Source organism: Vicugna pacos, unplaced genomic scaffold (genome assembly GCF_048564905.1).
Source record: "Vicugna pacos unplaced genomic scaffold, VicPac4 scaffold_18, whole genome shotgun sequence".
NCBI lineage: Eukaryota > Metazoa > Chordata > Mammalia > Artiodactyla > Camelidae > Vicugna > Vicugna pacos.
The window spans coordinates 1996021-2011177 of record NW_027328739.1 but is presented as its reverse complement, the minus strand read 5'-3'; positions in this window follow the sequence as shown (position 1 = coordinate 2011177).

Here is a 15157-nt window from a genome sequence, read left to right as displayed (position 1 = left end):
TCTGAGGCCTCATCCTGTCTTTGGAAGTAACAGACCTCTCTTCGGCAAGTGTCCTGTGCCAAGGGCTGGGTGAGTGGATGTTTCCATTGCTGTGTTCATGGGAGCGAGTGAGCGCAGGTTGCACTGCTTCTCTGTCAACTGGGCATCGATGAATCAACACTTTCCAGATACATTTCACAGAAATGTGATTTCTTTTTATCTCTTGGTTTCTATACAGCCGTGGTGGGAGGGGTTGTCCGAAGACTCCAGTTTTGACATTGTGTTGATATCTCATTTGCAGTCTTTAAAAATTTAATAGAGTTGATATAAATGTTTTGGGAGTTATACGAAAATGAAGTTAGTTTCTGAAACATACTAAATCGACCTAGAAGCCAGACTTGTCAATTTCGGTAACATTTTGTCAGCTCTAAGGAAAACATAGACAGATAGAATGCAAACTAGCAGTCCGAACTGTTAAAGGGGTCATGTCAGCTCTTTACTGTTGAAGCCTCCGAAACCAACAGGAACCATGAAATAACTAATGGAAACATGAAATAACCCCCAAGCTTGGATTCCCTTGTGCATGTGGTGCCCTTTAGTCCCGATGACACCTACTGGTCAATGTTGGCATTTCAAGGTGTAACATCCCTCTCAAGGAAAATACAAGAGGAAACGAACTAAATATATACATTTAGCTTTGAATCCAAAGAACCTAGAGGCATTATAGCTATGAGAACCCTGCTGCAGCTATGCTAGGCTACTGAGAACCAGGTGTTCTTCTATCAGTGATGAGAACGCTTAATCATCCGATCATGTTGGGTAAAGCACTTGAATGCAACCAAGTCTGCACCCCCATGATAGATTGCCCCCGGGGGCTTGACTCAATTGAAAGACGGTCCACATAAGCTGTGTCTTTCATGTCATTGGCGACTTTTACAGTTCCGTTCACTATCTGACTTCTAATATTTACCTAGACTGTCTTGAAAAACGGAGGCCTAATACAGATTCAAGTTCAGTCAAAGATTCCCCTCACTTACCACACTCCCTTCACCCCAGAGAGGACATAATCCCAGCATTTGCTGAATCTAGCGGAAGGCCATCGTTTCTTTGTGGGAGCTAAGTATTCAATTCCTATCTATTTCATACGAGAGTATTTGACCTTTATGGGGTTCCCTGTTGTTCACAGAGGATGAAGCTAGAGGAACTCTGATTCTAGGAGGGGCTTGCTCTTCTCTTACTGGCTTCATTGCAGCTCAGGTACTGATCCCTCAAAATGGATGCCTGAGTGGAGGGGAGGGAAGAGCAAGTGCTTGATAGCTAGGCCCAAACCTGGGAAAAGGCTTACCTGGGCTTGGTGCACTTTGATCTGAATGGCTTGGAATTGCCCCTTGGGTCGTGTGGATTATCTGACCTCTTTCAAGAACATGAGCGTTTTTATCATCTCTGCCATCTCTTCTCTTTAGACGTCAGGGATCTTGGACCCGTTCTTGGAGCAGAGAATTGAGGAACTTCCTCCAGTCCACGGTGGCCCTCCGTATGTTTCTGCTAGTATCAGCGAGGTTCAATATGTCTCATGAATGCCTTTCGAGCCTGCTATCCTCTACAGCTGTCTCCAGGCCAGTATTCTCTATTGTAGCAGAACATCTCTCATCAATGTGTTCGCATCTCTCCTCAATCCGTGCAGCCATGTTTTCGGCCAGCTTCTCTTCGTGTCTCCCATAAAGTCGACTTCAACAGGACTGGGCAAGTCTGAAAGGACCTCGGAGCCTCTCCAGTAAGCTGAAGACAGGCAGATCTTCCACTGTCTGCCCTTTCAGGTTCTGGAAACTGACCCGTGAACTCAGGTCTTTGGGCAGCAGCAGTATCTCGAACTGACACAGCTTCCCGGACCAAAGACCTAAGCCAAGCTCCACAGAGGGCGGCAGCCCCTCCATCGCACTGATCCACCCACAGAACTCTGCCCGGTTACCTAGGATCCACCAGCCACAACAAGCCTCGCGGTACACACCAACATTCCACCTGGAATCCAACCGCTAACTGCCATCCCCAATGGCTGCTGCATCTTGTCAGTGCTGGGGGAGGGGCTGCATCCGACGAGAGGTTCCTAAGGTAAATGTGATTCTACCCACTAGCGTCCCATGGGCCTTTGTTCTTCCCTCTTTCCTTTTGTTCAGATCTGTATGCACTGTAGCAACGGAGGGAAGTGTGTCCATTTTCAGTTGAATGTTTCACACGTCTTTAAACTTTCTAACAGTTCACAGTACACAGAGACCCACTAAGGGAAACTATTGTTCCTGTAATATGGGCACACCCGCAATACATAGCCGTCGGTTGATTTCTGCTGAAACACCCGCATTCACGGGACATCTATCCATTTGTTTCAAGGGGGCTGAAATTCCTAGGAATGATACAATCCCCAATGTGCACTTTACTGCCTGTCTCTTTTGATCTTAGTACACTTTTGCGGAGCTACTTTTCCTTGTTATAGGCTTGTGCCATTTCTTCTCGACGTAGTGTAGGATATGGCATTCATTCATCCTGTTGGAAGACTTGCAAGTCTATATCACGGACTAGGAATCCATTGGATTCCAAATCGGCATTTGGGTTAGGTCACGATATGCTCATATGAATCAATATTTACGAATATAAATGCACGCCTCTGATTTCCGAATACAGGTGTGCTGAGTACATTCAAGCCGCGATACTGGGTCGATGCGTACTGAATGATCCTTGACATCACCTTGAGTAATTTCTTTTGAATATTCATGTTACCCTACCCTTTTTGTGTTGTTTGTTTGTTTGATTCTTTCTTGGTCTGCTTCTCGTTTGCTTTGCAAACACGTCAGGCCATGCATCTCTCCGTTTGCTTCCAACAGAGAGTCATATAAGCTGACTCCCTTAAGAGAGTGCTTCCAATCCCCTATGATTTCCTGCTTCCCTCTCCCATCTTTAGGGTTTTGATGTCCTCCTTGCCTTCTTCTTGTTTCTTCTTTTCCACTCATGCTCTTCTTGCATTTCCAATAAGGGTTTTCTTCTTTCCATTTCATCTTGCTGCTTATCCCTTCAGGGGAGAATCCTCAACCTTTCTTTTAGGATAAGTTTCGAACTGCTGAATTCTTTTAAGATTTGCAGGTCTGTGGCATTCTCTAGCTCTGCTGTTATTAGAAATGGTGGTCATGTGGCATAGGCTACCCTAGATGGCAGCATTTTGCCATTCAAGCTATGGTCTATGTCCTGGCACTCCTCCCTGTCCTGCAATATTGCTGCTGAGATAGCAGCTGAAACCCCTCTGGAGGTTCTCTTGTGACTATGTTGCTTTCCTCCAGGCGCATTTTAAATCACTGGGATGCTCATGAACTTTGTTGATTTGGATCATACAGCTGCTGCTAAGTCTATTGGGATTCCACCTCTTTTGGACGCTGTGTACTTCCTGAATTCGCCTAGATGATTCTATCTTGGCTTTCAGCAAGTTTCAGTCTGATTTTTCTACACATAACTTTTCAAACATTGTTTGTTTCTTTATCTCTTGCTTTTCCATCTGGGACTCTTTCGAATTTTAGTCTTTCATGCCTTGTCTTCAACCAGGATTCAACAGCAATGTTTTCATTGGTTTGCACTTGCTTTCCTATGTGTGCTTCTGACCGAGGGATTTCTGTTCCCCTGTCTTCAAAGTCATTCACGCGTCCCTCTGCAATATCTCGTCTGCTTAGGACGGAATGTTAGCCCTGATATTTTCTCATCCACTGAGTTTTCTGAGATTATTTGGCTCGTCTTTAGGCTTTCTCTTCCCCTTTTCTGGTATTCTGCCTTTTGTGATTCTGAGACACTGTTGTTCTTCAGTGTTTCCCTCACCTCCATTTTCAATACTTGCTCTGGAGAGCGTTTTGCAGTCTAGTTGTCTGAAAGCTTATCTTTAGGGCCTTCAATCTCTTTGGAACTGAAAATGGTACTTCCTTTTCCTTTTACTGTATTTCTTCATCTCTACTGGTCAGGTAATTTCAGGTATCTAATGTAGACTTCTAGGGCTTGGTTAAGTGAAAACTTTAGACACTTGGCTCTACACAATTGCATGGGATTTCTGTGAGGACAAATTTTCCTAGACATTGATGCCATGTCCTGTTCCTGTGTGTGTTGTCTGGTCTATCTCCAATTGCTGGTGTTGCCTTTGTTGTGATGAACCCCCCATACTATTTCGATTAGGATAACCTCATTTTGATTACGCTTATCTCACAAATCTGAAAGAGCACAGGACACTTCCTCTGGTGGAAATGGAGCTTCTAAAGGTTCTCAGCTCTGCATTCTACTCTCTGTTATTTTGGAGTGTTTCCAGAAGGGCAGAGTGTGAGTGCGCTTGTGCTTTGTAGTGCCACGGGAATGTCCCACTGAAACCAGTTCTTCCAAGAGCTTCTCTGTCTACAGAAACACCAGTGGAAGCATATCTATGGATGTCACACATCAGGGCCTGCTGGAATGATCCCGCAGCCCGAACTTGGTGTCCTCGCTGCTGAACCGTGCCGGTGCCATCCAAAATGTAGCATCCGCTTTTGAGAGATAAACTGAAGGAAATCCTTCCTCTTCTCACGCTGTGGTCTTGGACCACACTTCCTTGTCCTCTCATCCTTGTGGCACGGGTGCACGAAGCCAACCACAGAGCTGTTGCACATCCTGTGCCTCAAACCAAACCATAATCACAGCCCAGGTTATGAATGTAGCAGATCCTAAGGCTTTTCATTCTGAATTCAAACCCAAGGCCCCCTGGATCCCTCAGACCCGATGCACAATATCTCTGATTCAGCCCCACACATGCTCTATTGGCAAAATGCCAAATTGGTCTCTGGTCCTGCAGATGCACTGGGTGTGGCCATGGGACATATCGATAATTTCAACTGCGTGCGCCAGGGTGGTTGCTTGCTCATTGGGGTCCCAGGTCGGTTTGCTCTCTTGATAGGACCCACCACATCCCACAACGCACTCCGGATCCCTGAGACTCAGCGTGTGCCACCATCCGTAGCCCTATCCCTCCCTGAACGCTGCCTCTGCTACCTCAAATTTGGCAGCTCGGAGCTTGGTCTCAGAATCAACTGTGGGGATATTTTGCACTGGATTCTTTGAGATCTGTCAGCCAAGCATCTGCTGTGCACTCTTCTAACACTCAGCGCATCACCTTCAATCCCATGTCTCCTGTCCGCTTGTGAGTGTGCGTCCAAGTTAAAGAGAGTTTCACCTTTACTGCTCCATCAACAGGGCTCAGACCATGCACTGGTATCCATTCCCTGCTTTTCCTTCTCCTGCTTCCAGGTGTTCTGAGGCCTCATCCTGTCTTTGGAAGTAACAGACCTCTCTTCGGCAAGTGTCCTGTGCCAAGGGCTGGGTGAGTGGATGTTTCCATTGCTGTGTTCATGGGAGCGAGTGAGCGCAGGTTGCACTGCTTCTCTGTCAACTGGGCATCGATGAATCAACACTTTCCAGATACATTTCACAGAAATGTGATTTCTTTTTATCTCTTGGTTTCTATACAGCCGTGGTGGGAGGGGTTGTCCGAAGACTCCAGTTTTGACATTGTGTTGATATCTCATTTGCAGTCTTTAAAAATTTAATAGAGTTGATATAAATGTTTTGGGAGTTATACGAAAATGAAGTTAGTTTCTGAAACATACTAAATCGACCTAGAAGCCAGACTTGTCAATTTCGGTAACATTTTGTCAGCTCTAAGGAAAACATAGACAGATAGAATGCAAACTAGCAGTCCGAACTGTTAAAGGGGTCATGTCAGCTCTTTACTGTTGAAGCCTCCGAAACCAACAGGAACCATGAAATAACTAATGGAAACATGAAATAACCCCCAAGCTTGGATTCCCTTGTGCATGTGGTGCCCTTTAGTCCCGATGACACCTACTGGTCAATGTTGGCATTTCAAGGTGTAACATCCCTCTCAAGGAAAATACAAGAGGAAACGAACTAAATATATACATTTAGCTTTGAATCCAAAGAACCTAGAGGCATTATAGCTATGAGAACCCTGCTGCAGCTATGCTAGGCTACTGAGAACCAGGTGTTCTTCTATCAGTGATGAGAACGCTTAATCATCCGATCATGTTGGGTAAAGCACTTGAATGCAACCAAGTCTGCACCCCCATGATAGATTGCCCCCGGGGGCTTGACTCAATTGAAAGACGGTCCACATAAGCTGTGTCTTTCATGTCATTGGCGACTTTTACAGTTCCGTTCACTATCTGACTTCTAATATTTACCTAGACTGTCTTGAAAAACGGAGGCCTAATACAGATTCAAGTTCAGTCAAAGATTCCCCTCACTTACCACACTCCCTTCACCCCAGAGAGGACATAATCCCAGCATTTGCTGAATCTAGCGGAAGGCCATCGTTTCTTTGTGGGAGCTAAGTATTCAATTCCTATCTATTTCATACGAGAGTATTTGACCTTTATGGGGTTCCCTGTTGTTCACAGAGGATGAAGCTAGAGGAACTCTGATTCTAGGAGGGGCTTGCTCTTCTCTTACTGGCTTCATTGCAGCTCAGGTACTGATCCCTCAAAATGGATGCCTGAGTGGAGGGGAGGGAAGAGCAAGTGCTTGATAGCTAGGCCCAAACCTGGGAAAAGGCTTACCTGGGCTTGGTGCACTTTGATCTGAATGGCTTGGAATTGCCCCTTGGGTCGTGTGGATTATCTGACCTCTTTCAAGAACATGAGCGTTTTTATCATCTCTGCCATCTCTTCTCTTTAGACGTCAGGGATCTTGGACCCGTTCTTGGAGCAGAGAATTGAGGAACTTCCTCCAGTCCACGGTGGCCCTCCGTATGTTTCTGCTAGTATCAGCGAGGTTCAATATGTCTCATGAATGCCTTTCGAGCCTGCTATCCTCTACAGCTGTCTCCAGGCCAGTATTCTCTATTGTAGCAGAACATCTCTCATCAATGTGTTCGCATCTCTCCTCAATCCGTGCAGCCATGTTTTCGGCCAGCTTCTCTTCGTGTCTCCCATAAAGTCGACTTCAACAGGACTGGGCAAGTCTGAAAGGACCTCGGAGCCTCTCCAGTAAGCTGAAGACAGGCAGATCTTCCACTGTCTGCCCTTTCAGGTTCTGGAAACTGACCCGTGAACTCAGGTCTTTGGGCAGCAGCAGTATCTCGAACTGACACAGCTTCCCGGACCAAAGACCTAAGCCAAGCTCCACAGAGGGCGGCAGCCCCTCCATCGCACTGATCCACCCACAGAACTCTGCCCGGTTACCTAGGATCCACCAGCCACAACAAGCCTCGCGGTACACACCAACATTCCACCTGGAATCCAACCGCTAACTGCCATCCCCAATGGCTGCTGCATCTTGTCAGTGCTGGGGGAGGGGCTGCATCCGACGAGAGGTTCCTAAGGTAAATGTGATTCTACCCACTAGCGTCCCATGGGCCTTTGTTCTTCCCTCTTTCCTTTTGTTCAGATCTGTATGCACTGTAGCAACGGAGGGAAGTGTGTCCATTTTCAGTTGAATGTTTCACACGTCTTTAAACTTTCTAACAGTTCACAGTACACAGAGACCCACTAAGGGAAACTATTGTTCCTGTAATATGGGCACACCCGCAATACATAGCCGTCGGTTGATTTCTGCTGAAACACCCGCATTCACGGGACATCTATCCATTTGTTTCAAGGGGGCTGAAATTCCTAGGAATGATACAATCCCCAATGTGCACTTTACTGCCTGTCTCTTTTGATCTTAGTACACTTTTGCGGAGCTATTTTCCTCGTTATAGGCTTGTGCCATTTCTACTCCACGTAGTGTAGGATATGGCATTCATTCATCCTGTTGGAAGACTTGCAAGTCTATATCACGGACTAGGAATCCATTGGATTCCAAATCGGCATTTGGGTTAGGTCACGATATGCTCATATGAATCAATATTTACGAATATAAATGCACGCCTCTGATTTCCGAATACAGGTGTGCTGAGTACATTCAAGCCGCGATACTGGGTCGATGCGTACTGAATGATCCTTGACACCACCTTGAGTAATTTCTTTTGAATATTCATGTTACCCTACCCTTTTTGTGTTGTTTGTTTGTTTGATTCTTTCTTGGTCTGCTTCTCGTTTGCTTTGCAAACACGTCAGGCCATGCATCTCTCCGTTTGCTTCCAACAGAGAGTCATATAAGCTGACTCCCTTAAGAGAGTGCTTCCAATCCCCTATGATTTCCTGCTTCCCTCTCCCATCTTTAGGGTTTTGATGTCCTCCTTGCCTTCTTCTTGTTTCTTCTTTTCCACTCATGCTCTTCTTGCATTTCCAATAAGGGTTTTCTTCTTTCCATTTCATCTTGCTGCTTATCCCTTCAGGGGAGAATCCTCAACCTTTCTTTTAGGATAAGTTTCGAACTGCTGAATTCTTTTAAGATTTGCAGGTCTGTGGCATTCTCTAGCTCTGCTGTTATTAGAAATGGTGGTCATGTGGCATAGGCTACCCTAGATGGCAGCATTTTGCCATTCAAGCTATGGTCTATGTCCTGGCACTCCTCCCTGTCCTGCAATATTGCTGCTGAGATAGCAGCTGAAACCCCTCTGGAGGTTCTCTTGTGACTATGTTGCTTTCCTCCAGGCGCATTTTAAATCACTGGGATGCTCATGAACTTTGTTGATTTGGATCATACAGCTGCTGCTAAGTCTATTGGGATTCCACCTCTTTTGGACGCTGTGTACTTCCTGAATTCGCCTAGATGATTCTATCTTGGCTTTCAGCAAGTTTCAGTCTGATTTTTCTACACATAACTTTTCAAACATTGTTTGTTTCTTTATCTCTTGCTTTTCCATCTGGGACTCTTTCGAATTTTAGTCTTTCATGCCTTGTCTTCAACCAGGATTCAACAGCAATGTTTTCATTGGTTTGCACTTGCTTTCCTATGTGTGCTTCTGACCGAGGGATTTCTGTTCCCCTGTCTTCAAAGTCATTCACGCGTCCCTCTGCAATATCTCGTCTGCTTAGGACGGAATGTTAGCCCTGATATTTTCTCATCCACTGAGTTTTCTGAGATTATTTGGCTCGTCTTTAGGCTTTCTCTTCCCCTTTTCTGGTATTCTGCCTTTTGTGATTCTGAGACACTGTTGTTCTTCAGTGTTTCCCTCACCTCCATTTTCAATACTTGCTCTGGAGAGCGTTTTGCAGTCTAGTTGTCTGAAAGCTTATCTTTAGGGCCTTCAATCTCTTTGGAACTGAAAATGGTACTTCCTTTTCCTTTTACTGTATTTCTTCATCTCTACTGGTCAGGTAATTTCAGGTATCTAATGTAGACTTCTAGGGCTTGGTTAAGTGAAAACTTTAGACACTTGGCTCTACACAATTGCATGGGATTTCTGTGAGGACAAATTTTCCTAGACATTGATGCCATGTCCTGTTCCTGTGTGTGTTGTCTGGTCTATCTCCAATTGCTGGTGTTGCCTTTGTTGTGATGAACCCCCCATACTATTTCGATTAGGATAACCTCATTTTGATTACGCTTATCTCACAAATCTGAAAGAGCACAGGACACTTCCTCTGGTGGAAATGGAGCTTCTAAAGGTTCTCAGCTCTGCATTCTACTCTCTGTTATTTTGGAGTGTTTCCAGAAGGGCAGAGTGTGAGTGCGCTTGTGCTTTGTAGTGCCACGGGAATGTCCCACTGAAACCAGTTCTTCCAAGAGCTTCTCTGTCTACAGAAACACCAGTGGAAGCATATCTATGGATGTCACACATCAGGGCCTGCTGGAATGATCCCGCAGCCCGAACTTGGTGTCCTCGCTGCCGAACCGTGCCGGTGCCATCCAAAATGTAGCATCCGCTTTTGAGAGATAAACTGAAGGAAATCCTTCCTCTTCTCACGCTGTGGTCTTGGACCACACTTCCTTGTCCTCTCATCCTTGTGGCACGGGTGCACGAAGCCAACCACAGAGCTGTTGCACATCCTGTGCCTCAAACCAAACCATAATCACAGCCCAGGTTATGAATGTAGCAGATCCTAAGGCTTTTCATTCTGAATTCAAACCCAAGGCCCCCTGGATCCCTCAGACCCGATGCACAATATCTCTGATTCAGCCCCACACATGCTCTATTGGCAAAATGCCAAATTGGTCTCTGGTCCTGCAGATGCACTGGGTGTGGCCATGGGACATATCGATAATTTCAACTGCGTGCGCCAGGGTGGTTGCTTGCTCATTGGGGTCCCAGGTCGGTTTGCTCTCTTGATAGGACCCACCACATCCCACAACGCACTCCGGATCCCTGAGACTCAGCGTGTGCCACCATCCGTAGCCCTATCCCTCCCTGAACGCTGCCTCTGCTACCTCAAATTTGGCAGCTCGGAGCTTGGTCTCAGAATCAACTGTGGGGATATTTTGCACTGGATTCTTTGAGATCTGTCAGCCAAGCATCTGCTGTGCACTCTTCTAACACTCAGCGCATCACCTTCAATCCCATGTCTCCTGTCCGCTTGAGAGTGTGCGTCCAAGTTAAAGAGAGTTTCACCTTTACTGCTCCATCAACAGGGCTCAGACCATGCACTGGTATCCATTCCCTGCTTTTCCTTCTCCTGCTTCCAGGTGTTCTGAGGCCTCATCCTGTCTTTGGAAGTAACAGACCTCTCTTCGGCAAGTGTCCTGTGCCAAGGGCTGGGTGAGTGGATGTTTCCATTGCTGTGTTCATGGGAGCGAGTGAGCGCAGGTTGCACTGCTTCTCTGTCAACTGGGCATCGATGAATCAACACTTTCCAGATACATTTCACAGAAATGTGATTTCTTTTTATCTCTTTGTTTCTATACAGCCGTGGTGGGAGGGGTTGTCCGAAGACTCCAGTTTTGACATTGTGTTGATATCTCATTTGCAGTCTTTAAAAATTTAATAGAGTTGATATAAATGTTTTGGGAGTTATACGAAAATGAAGTTAGTTTCTGAAACATACTAAATCGACCTAGAAGCCAGACTTGTCAATTTCGGTAACATTTTGTCAGCTCTAAGGAAAACATAGACAGATAGAATGCAAACTAGCAGTCCGAACTGTTAAAGGGGTCATGTCAGCTCTTTACTGTTGAAGCCTCCGAAACCAACAGGAACCATGAAATAACTAATGGAAACATGAAATAACCCCCAAGCTTGGATTCCCTTGTGCATGTGGTGCCCTTTAGTCCCGATGACACCTACTGGTCAATGTTGGCATTTCAAGGTGTAACATCCCTCTCAAGGAAAATACAAGAGGAAACGAACTAAATATATACATTTAGCTTTGAATCCAAAGAACCTAGAGGCATTATAGCTATGAGAACCCTGCTGCAGCTATGCTAGGCTACTGAGAACCAGGTGTTCTTCTATCAGTGATGAGAACGCTTAATCATCCGATCATGTTGGGTAAAGCACTTGAATGCAACCAAGTCTGCACCCCCATGATAGATTGCCCCCGGGGGCTTGACTCAATTGAAAGACGGTCCACATAAGCTGTGTCTTTCATGTCATTGGCGACTTTTACAGTTCCGTTCACTATCTGACTTCTAATATTTACCTAGACTGTCTTGAAAAACGGAGGCCTAATACAGATTCAAGTTCAGTCAAAGATTCCCCTCACTTACCACACTCCCTTCACCCCAGAGAGGACATAATCCCAGCATTTGCTGAATCTAGCGGAAGGCCATCGTTTCTTTGTGGGAGCTAAGTATTCAATTCCTATCTATTTCATACGAGAGTATTTGACCTTTATGGGGTTCCCTGTTGTTCACAGAGGATGAAGCTAGAGGAACTCTGATTCTAGGAGGGGCTTGCTCTTCTCTTACTGGCTTCATTGCAGCTCAGGTACTGATCCCTCAAAATGGATGCCTGAGTGGAGGGGAGGGAAGAGCAAGTGCTTGATAGCTAGGCCCAAACCTGGGAAAAGGCTTACCTGGGCTTGGTGCACTTTGATCTGAATGGCTTGGAATTGCCCCTTGGGTCGTGTGGATTATCTGACCTCTTTCAAGAACATGAGCGTTTTTATCATCTCTGCCATCTCTTCTCTTTAGACGTCAGGGATCTTGGACCCGTTCTTGGAGCAGAGAATTGAGGAACTTCCTCCAGTCCACGGTGGCCCTCCGTATGTTTCTGCTAGTATCAGCGAGGTTCAATATGTCTCATGAATGCCTTTCGAGCCTGCTATCCTCTACAGCTGTCTCCAGGCCAGTATTCTCTATTGTAGCAGAACATCTCTCATCAATGTGTTCGCATCTCTCCTCAATCCGTGCAGCCATGTTTTCGGCCAGCTTCTCTTCGTGTCTCCCATAAAGTCGACTTCAACAGGACTGGGCAAGTCTGAAAGGACCTCGGAGCCTCTCCAGTAAGCTGAAGACAGGCAGATCTTCCACTGTCTGCCCTTTCAGGTTCTGGAAACTGACCCGTGAACTCAGGTCTTTGGGCAGCAGCAGTATCTCGAACTGACACAGCTTCCCGGACCAAAGACCTAAGCCAAGCTCCACAGAGGGCGGCAGCCCCTCCATCGCACTGATCCACCCACAGAACTCTGCCCGGTTACCTAGGATCCACCAGCCACAACAAGCCTCGCGGTACACACCAACATTCCACCTGGAATCCAACCGCTAACTGCCATCCCCAATGGCTGCTGCATCTTGTCAGTGCTGGGGGAGGGGCTGCATCCGACGAGAGGTTCCTAAGGTAAATGTGATTCTACCCACTAGCGTCCCATGGGCCTTTGTTCTTCCCTCTTTCCTTTTGTTCAGATCTGTATGCACTGTAGCAACGGAGGGAAGTGTGTCCATTTTCAGTTGAATGTTTCACACGTCTTTAAACTTTCTAACAGTTCACAGTACACAGAGACCCACTAAGGGAAACTATTGTTCCTGTAATATGGGCACACCCGCAATACATAGCCGTCGGTTGATTTCTGCTGAAACACCCGCATTCACGGGACATCTATCCATTTGTTTCAAGGGGGCTGAAATTCCTAGGAATGATACAATCCCCAATGTGCACTTTACTGCCTGTCTCTTTTGATCTTAGTACACTTTTGCGGAGCTACTTTTCCTTGTTATAGGCTTGTGCCATTTCTTCTCGACGTAGTGTAGGATATGGCATTCATTCATCCTGTTGGAAGACTTGCAAGTCTATATCACGGACTAGGAATCCATTGGATTCCAAATCGGCATTTGGGTTAGGTCACGATATGCTCATATGAATCAATATTTACGAATATAAATGCACGCCTCTGATTTCCGAATACAGGTGTGCTGAGTACATTCAAGCCGCGATACTGGGTCGATGCGTACTGAATGATCCTTGACATCACCTTGAGTAATTTCTTTTGAATATTCATGTTACCCTACCCTTTTTGTGTTGTTTGTTTGTTTGATTCTTTCTTGGTCTGCTTCTCGTTTGCTTTGCAAACACGTCAGGCCATGCATCTCTCCGTTTGCTTCCAACAGAGAGTCATATAAGCTGACTCCCTTAAGAGAGTGCTTCCAATCCCCTATGATTTCCTGCTTCCCTCTCCCATCTTTAGGGTTTTGATGTCCTCCTTGCCTTCTTCTTGTTTCTTCTTTTCCACTCATGCTCTTCTTGCATTTCCAATAAGGGTTTTCTTCTTTCCATTTCATCTTGCTGCTTATCCCTTCAGGGGAGAATCCTCAACCTTTCTTTTAGGATAAGTTTCGAACTGCTGAATTCTTTTAAGATTTGCAGGTCTGTGGCATTCTCTAGCTCTGCTGTTATTAGAAATGGTGGTCATGTGGCATAGGCTACCCTAGATGGCAGCATTTTGCCATTCAAGCTATGGTCTATGTCCTGGCACTCCTCCCTGTCCTGCAATATTGCTGCTGAGATAGCAGCTGAAACCCCTCTGGAGGTTCTCTTGTGACTATGTTGCTTTCCTCCAGGCGCATTTTAAATCACTGGGATGCTCATGAACTTTGTTGATTTGGATCATACAGCTGCTGCTAAGTCTATTGGGATTCCACCTCTTTTGGACGCTGTGTACTTCCTGAATTCGCCTAGATGATTCTATCTTGGCTTTCAGCAAGTTTCAGTCTGATTTTTCTACACATAACTTTTCAAACATTGTTTGTTTCTTTATCTCTTGCTTTTCCATCTGGGACTCTTTCGAATTTTAGTCTTTCATGCCTTGTCTTCAACCAGGATTCAACAGCAATGTTTTCATTGGTTTGCACTTGCTTTCCTATGTGTGCTTCTGACCGAGGGATTTCTGTTCCCCTGTCTTCAAAGTCATTCACGCGTCCCTCTGCAATATCTCGTCTGCTTAGGACGGAATGTTAGCCCTGATATTTTCTCATCCACTGAGTTTTCTGAGATTATTTGGCTCGTCTTTAGGCTTTCTCTTCCCCTTTTCTGGTATTCTGCCTTTTGTGATTCTGAGACACTGTTGTTCTTCAGTGTTTCCCTCACCTCCATTTTCAATACTTGCTCTGGAGAGCGTTTTGCAGTCTAGTTGTCTGAAAGCTTATCTTTAGGGCCTTCAATCTCTTTGGAACTGAAAATGGTACTTCCTTTTCCTTTTACTGTATTTCTTCATCTCTACTGGTCAGGTAATTTCAGGTATCTAATGTAGACTTCTAGGGCTTGGTTAAGTGAAAACTTTAGACACTTGGCTCTACACAATTGCATGGGATTTCTGTGAGGACAAATTTTCCTAGACATTGATGCCATGTCCTGTTCCTGTGTGTGTTGTCTGGTCTATCTCCAATTGCTGGTGTTGCCTTTGTTGTGATGAACCCCCCATACTATTTCGATTAGGATAACCTCATTTTGATTACGCTTATCTCACAAATCTGAAAGAGCACAGGACACTTCCTCTGGTGGAAATGGAGCTTCTAAAGGTTCTCAGCTCTGCATTCTACTCTCTGTTATTTTGGAGTGTTTCCAGAAGGGCAGAGTGTGAGTGCGCTTGTGCTTTGTAGTGCCACGGGAATGTCCCACTGAAACCAGTTCTTCCAAGAGCTTCTCTGTCTACAGAAACACCAGTGGAAGCATATCTATGGATGTCACACATCAGGGCCTGCTGGAATGATCCCGCAGCCCGAACTTGGTGTCCTCGCTGCCGAACCGTGCCGGTGCCATCCAAAATGTAGCATCCGCTTTTGAGAGATAAACTGAAGGAAATCCTTCCTCTTCTCACGCTGTGGTCTTGGACCACACTTCCTTGTCCTCTCA